Raw genomic sequence first — 7,660 nt, 5'->3', positions numbered from 1 at the left:
GGTGTCTGGGCTTGTGTATTCACAAGGAGTTAAAAGGTCATGCAAACTAAAGAACAAAAAGAACATGCTCACATATATACGGTGTATCCATGTGTTAAATAACAGAAACACACTGACAAAAGAGCAAAAGCAGTGAAAATAGAAAACACAGTGAAATAGGAAACATGGTTTAGCATGGTAAACATTAACAATGTGAAAACAGAAAGACATAATAAATTAGACACAGGGGTGAAATGAAAACAAACAGGAAACGAGAGAGGCTCTGAACCATGTTGTGCTCTCAGGAATAACAGGTGGGGCTCTAATGTCAAGGGGTATAAGGACAGAGATCTGGTCTTGAATTGGATTCAGGAGATGTTGGGGTAGCAACAATGCCAGGAGCAGATAATGGACTACAACTGCTTTAGAAGCTGGCTGTATGGGCTTTGTGGTATGTAGATGTGGGTAGTATGGCTTATTTTATAAAGGGCCAAGCTATGATGTATAAGGAGTATTTACAAATACTCTAAGGAACAGGGTTCTAAGGTCAAGACAGTCTATACAGGATCATGGACTAATTAACATAAATATAGCAGCTAATTGGGCTGGCAAAACAGGGACAAGAACAGGGACCCAGAACTGGGGACACTGCAGAGATGGCAGCTGAAGAAAAAAGAACCACTGTAGGTGCTGAAATAGCAAAGCAGACGTCATCATGGTAGAAGAGATTTGGAATCCACTAGAGCTAGGCAGAAAAGAAACCTGCTGCAAACCATACCAGAGCCATTATATAGTATATACTACTGTCATAATTTTATCAAAATGGATCCAGTTCTTCTGGAATTAGATCAGCGAAAGCTCTCTCCAAAAGTGATGATCCTTAAACCGGAGGAAAGAGCAGCTTTTTGGTGTCCTTGAACTAAGCAGTTTCCAAGACAGAAAGGAGGTCTTGGTCTTGTTGCGCTCCATGCAGCATGACCTAAAGACTTTTTGCTTCCCCTTAACAGCTCTCCTCAGAGGGAAACTCAATACACGAATGGATAATAAAGTCTTACTCAGAGTATATCTTGACTCACTGGTGCTATATACACATAAACTCACTATTTCAGGTCCACAAACTCATAAACTGACATTCTAAATTTAATTTGATAGCAATAAGAATTATAAATCAAGTTATCTACATAGAGAGTGACAACAAAGGCTACGGAGAGGGAGTAGTGGCGAAGGCAGGGCTGGAACAGGATAAGCCAAACAGGAAACTTCCATTACAAGGTGAAACTGATGATCAGGAGAGTGGGCCAGGGTGGAGCCAGTGCTGGAATGTTTCAAGAGTAAAGGGAGGTTTCAGACAGACCTGGAAGGCTACATGACAAATAATGATATTAGGTACCATGTAGATCATCTGGAAATCCCCTAACATTTTAGATGCTTTGCTTATGTTGATGACAATGATGATGAAGAACCAGTATTGGCATGTTTTGAAAAGAATAGACAAGGCTGACCAAGACAGAAAGAGACAGAGACAGAAAGAGAAAGACAAATGAGGTGAAATTAACATTTAAATAATCTTTTATATGTGACACAAAGATGAATTAAATAGAACTACTTGGTAGAACCACATTTGGCTGCAATTATAGCTGTACATCTTCTGGAATATGGTTCAACTAGCTTTGCATATCTGGATCCTGATACGTTTGCCCATTTTCTTGGGAAAATTGCTCAAGCTCTGTCAGACTGGATGGAGACCATTGGTGAACAGCAACAGATTCTCAAATGAATTGGGGTTTGGGCTATGTATGGGCCATTCTACACTCCAATGATAATTTTGGCATTATACTTAGGGTCATAATGTTTTTTGACAGTTCAGGTCTCTTGAACACTGAACCAGTTTCCCAGTGCCTGCTGAGGAAAAGTATCCTCACAGCATGATGCTACCACCACTATGTTTCACTGGGGGATAGTGATCTCAGGGTGAACAGTCAGTTCTCAAAGTTGATGTGTTGGAAGCAGGAAAAATGGGCAAGCGTAAGGATCTGAGGGACTTTGATCGTAATTCCAAATTGTAATGGCCAAATTGTAATGGCTAGATGACTGGGTCAGAGCATCTTCAAAACAGCAGGTCTTGTGTGAACTAGCAACAAGGTCATGGGCGTCCAAGGCTCATTGATGCACATGGGGAGCGAAGACTAGCCTGATTGGTCCGATCCCACAGAAGAGCTAATGTCAATGGCCTCTTTCAGCAGGATAATGTACACATAATGCAGGATAAATCACCCTGCCACACTGCAAAAATAGTTCAAGAATGGTTTGAGGAACATGACAAAGAGTTCAAGATGTGGGACCTCCAAATTCCCCAGACCTCAATTGGATCGAGCATCTGGGATGTGCTGGATAAACAAGTCCAATTCACTGTGCCACCAAAACAGCTCTGACCTATCGAGGCATGGACTCCACAAGACCTCCGAAGGTCTGCTCGGGTATCTGGCACCAAAACATTAGCAGCAGATCCTTTTAGTCCTGTAATTTGTGAGGTGGGGTACTGTTTGTCCAGCACATCCCACAGATGCTCAAACGGATTGAGATCTGGGAGAGTTAGAGGCCACGTCAACGCCTTGAACTCTTTGTTTTTTATATATATATATATATATATATATATATATATATGGAACATAGGCACAAAAAGCAAAATGTGCTAAGTTGGTAGACTCTTAAACAAAAAGACCGATTGCTGAATTACAAGCAAAAGTTGCTTTAACAGAGTATTAGTTGATGGGTGTGCTCACTTGTGCAGCCAGGTTATTGTACAGTTTTTCTTTTTCTTTCCTAAAATGTTTCTATTTGTTTTACACTTAAATTATTTGTTTGCTATATCAAATTAAAGGTGGAAAAAGATCTTACATGATTTATCTTGGTTTAATTATTTTTTTCATCAAACTTTCGTATCCACTGTATGTCAAAACCATGTATCCCCCGTGTTCTGTGAGGACAAAAACAAATCTGGCTTTACTGGCTTTAATATAATTGTAACACAGTGGTCTCAGGCACAGAATACAGAGTCAGAATAACAGTCCAAGGTCATATCCAACAAGACAAACATGATGAGGGCAGATAAATTTGATAAAGTCCACACACAGTCCAATGAGTAGTCGCGAAGGGTAAGCAAAGATTTAAAAAAAAAAATACAGATCATCAAAAGTAGCGGCAGAACAACAAGGACTAGGCAAAAGGCAAGAAAAACAATCAGACACAAGGGTCATACACAAAATAGCTGTCCAAGAAATCACAGCTCAGAACTTATGAGGTTGCAGGCAAATTATAAGTCTTTGTGTCTAATTGAAAAGGTCATGTGCTTTTTTAAAGCGTGCAAACAGGAAATGGGTGAGATGACTGAAGAGCTGAGTAGGGGAGGGTGCCCTCTGGTCATCAGGAGGGGAAATGTCAGGGCTTGATTTTACAGTAATAAAGTGCAATTTTTCCAAAGCATCAGAAAACATTAACAGCAGTAAATATAAAATATCAGTAAAAGCACTACTATTAATAGCACTGCTACTACTACTACTACTACTACTACTACTAATAATAATAATAATAATAATAATAATCTCTTCTTTTGGACTTCTTTTCGGATCTTGTCACAGATGAGTTTGTCCATGCGAGTATAGAATGATCCTTGACATGCAGGTTCGTTGTCTTACGATGCACATGTTTGTCTTGAAGGGTACGCACATGTTTAGACTCAAATGTATGCATGCAATCTTTGCACATTGCATGCCATAAAGATCAGTCAGGTCGCAAGCTTCTCAAGGTCCTTTGGAGCCACACCACACACCTTCATATCTGCTTTCAGCACATCTTTGTAACGCTTGCACTGGCCACTGAGAGATCAAGCACCGTGTTCCAGGTGACTGTAGAAACACATCTAAGTTATGCAGTTGTCATTCAACCGAACTACATGCCCAGTCCAGCAGAAGAGAGCAATTATCAAAAAAGCTTCAGTGTGGGTTATGTCACATATTCTGAGGACCTCTGTATTTGGTATTTTGTTCTGCCATCTAATGTGCCCTATTCGTCTTAGGAAATGCATATGAAACTGTTCAAGCTTGTTGATGTGTCATCGATATGGGATCCACGCTTTGGAGCCATAAAGCAGGGTAGCCAGGACCACTGCCTTGAGCAGGAAACGAATGCTGCTGTGGTTCCAGTTCAGCAACAGGCAACCATCACACCCAGTCCATCTACGTGCAGGTCCGTGGCTAGATGCCACCAGTGGTATCCTCCACCTGCACTCGTCGTCACTCGCCCATTACCGCAGGACTTGAACATCTGTGATATACCATCACTGAGGAGTTGATTTAAGTGAGAAAGGAGAAAGAAAAGTCCCACTCTCTCTTCCTTCACTGACCATTGCCTGCAGGCTTAGCAACTGAGATGTGCAGACTGTTGAGTGAAGGCGCAGCCAGTTGGCCGGATATGATGCTGAATGGCAGTCAGTCCGCCCTCTGAAGTGACTTGTGGCTAATGTGCTGCTTAGCTATCCTCGCCCTTGTCATGACATGCAGATCCTCTGCCGAGAACACCTCAGCATACTTTGACGGAGCCCACGTTAGCCGACTGTTCGGAGTTCCTGCTAGGCCTGTCCACCTCGCGTAGCACCCTTAGTGATACTTCAATGCGAGCATCTTCATCTCTGATGGTATATCCCTAGCAGGCAGTCCCCTACTATCTCGTTTCACGCCCCTTACCCCGGGGAGGCGTGGGTCAGAAGAAGAAGAAGATGAAAAATAACAAAACGGACTGTGGGCAGGATGGTCAGGTGTGTTTGGTAGGAGAGGAAGTATGTCACTTGTCTCTTAAGCAGTGAGAGGTTGTTATGCTGTAATATTTTGTATATTACATCTTACATCTTCCTAAAAGAAGATTTGTAATCTTTCCAATAGAGTGCATTTGTTGTCTCAATCTCCCATTTGAGCAATCAGTAGACAGTCTGTCTTCTCTGGCAGCTCTCTGCTTGTACTTTTGGATGGCGAGACTATGGGCATTGAGCCTATAGATCAGTCTAGATCTGTTTCTGCTTTCTATCTCTGACACTAAGGTGATAGCTTAGCCAATTCATATTCTCTATTTACGGCCTATAAATAGACACTTGGAGTTTCACATTGCCAGGAGGATATTTGGTTTGGCTTTGTATGATGACCAAACTGTTATTTATATTGGTGTGTACAGCAGTCTGGGCTCTGTGATCTGTTTTAATAGAAGAACTCTTCCAGGGTTCAGCTCTTCCATCTGCAGTACCATAAAATGATCATCTTTTAGTGCATCCAGAAATTGGGGGCTTTTTTCTGTACAATTCTGGATAGTGGAAAGTAACCCAATTCTTCCTTGCGTGCACGGGTTGGTGTATTACTCTGGATTTTTAATACCACTTTTCAGAATTCTTCCTGCAGGGCTTCTGTTGGATGCTTGTCCTATCCAGTATACTTGTGGTGACTGAGTGAACCTCATACTTTTCATACATTGTGGCTAGGCTACATTATAAACAATTTGCACAAGATTGGGATGGCGTGGATATGTCACTGTTATAAATTTTCTTTCAATTGCATACTTCCTTTAATGCATTCACTGTTATAGTGAAACTCCCTGAAGCAGAGTTAAACAACATTGCCATCTCAAAGGGTGGACAAATAGGGCGGCGTTCTGGGGGGGCAGGGGGGGCAGCAGGTTGGGTACAATATGGGCTGGAGATTGTGTGTGAAATGAAGATTGTGTGTTACTCAGACATCACTTTGCTAGAAGACAAATACAATAACAATGAGTGCACTCCTGTTTGCTTCAGTTTGGGAGAGGCTATGATGACTGGCAAGAGAGGCATGCATATCTTAATCAGAGGGGGAAATATTTTTTTGTCGCCAGCAGAAAGCAGCAACAAAACATAGCATTTCTGTCAGAACATGTACGAGAACTTGGTGTTATTATTCATCGTAGAGGATTAGTTGTCAATACGAAAAACAAGAATGATCTAGGTAGTAGCTGCTTTGTTATATGTGAAGCGTATTTGTATTCATTTACTTAATTCTAAATGCTTTTTTTGAGCTTGAAATGACAGACTATAAAATGTTACAGAAATATAGGGGGAAATACTGTGTATGCAACAGGCAGTTACATATGTAACTAGCAATCTACTAATTTCTACAAAATGCTAGAAAGCTGACTTTATGAGCTATAGTCAATTAATAGACATTTCTATCACACACACCCATGCCTCACCTTGAATTTCATCACACTGCATGTACAAACAATACTGTACGATATTAATATTATATTATATAAAGAAAAAAATGACATCATCTGTGCCTCATAGGAGTTTGCGTGTATTCGTTGTGTGCACTTTGAAACGTCTGCTTTGCATAGGATAAAGCAGTGTAGTGGGAAGGTGGAAGTCATGAGAAAAAATAATAATAAAAAAAAAACATGATCAGTCTTTTAAACTGTCAAAGATATATATATATATATATATATATATATATATATATATATATATATATATATATATATATATATATATATATATATAAGTGTCTTCTCTTACGAAAATGGTATATAATGCTATATGATGTTGGTTGGCATATTCTATATACCTAAAGAATATGTCATATTCTACATAGGTATGTAGGTATATGAGTATGCTGACGAAGATATGAACATTTACAATTTACATAAATTTGATGAATGAAATTAGAGAAAAATTAAAATAGTATGTTTCTAATCTAATAAAAACATTTCTATTTTTTTTTTTTACATATACATTTACAAAGGACATATATAATATTATATAATACATAACATTTGGTATCTGTTTTGGTGACTAAGCAAGCATTGCTAAGAAGGGTGTTGATTTACAGAAAAAAAAAGACTAAAAGGCAAATACAGATGTAAGTTCAGATCTCTTCAGACAGCTGAGTACAGTTTTCTGTTGATGAACACAAACAAGTCATGCATGAAGAGACGCTTAGAACAGTGACCTCGATTAGTTGCAGAAATGTCATAGTAATATTTACTTATATTTGATAGCAGGAGTTATAGTTAAAATATTATTAGTCATTAGTCACAAGGAACTCTAAGGAACCTGATGATGTTTACATAACCTGATGTGTTATTACTAAGGAGCTTAACCTAATGTGCAACTTGATGTAATTAAGTCAAATTTGATTCCTAAAAAGGTTATAATAGCCAGGGTTGTAATAGTAAACTAAGCTAATGAATAAAATTATATCACATTTACAGTTAAATAAATAATCTCTGGATCTCTTAGGGTACTGTACTAGGACCACTCAAAGTGATTTAGAAAAATAACACCACCAACACCACAACAACAATATTATTATTATTATTATTATTATTATTATTATTAATAATAATGATAATAATAATAATAATAATAATAATAACAACAACAACAACAACAACAATAATAATAATAATAATAATATTAATAAAATTGCTTAGTAGTTAGCAAGTTTGCCTTGCACCTCTGGGGTTGGGGGTTTCAATCCCCCCTCTGCCGTGTGTGCGTGGAGTTCTCCCCGTACTTCGGGGGTTTCCTTCAGGTACTCCAGTTTCCTCCCCCAGTCCATAGACATGCATTGTAGGCATGTTGTTCCAAATTGTCTGTAGTTTGTGAATG

The sequence above is a fragment of the Pangasianodon hypophthalmus genome, chromosome 29 (assembly GCF_027358585.1).
Source record: "Pangasianodon hypophthalmus isolate fPanHyp1 chromosome 29, fPanHyp1.pri, whole genome shotgun sequence".
Lineage (NCBI taxonomy): Eukaryota > Metazoa > Chordata > Actinopteri > Siluriformes > Pangasiidae > Pangasianodon > Pangasianodon hypophthalmus.
Note: the sequence above shows the minus strand (reverse complement) of the source record.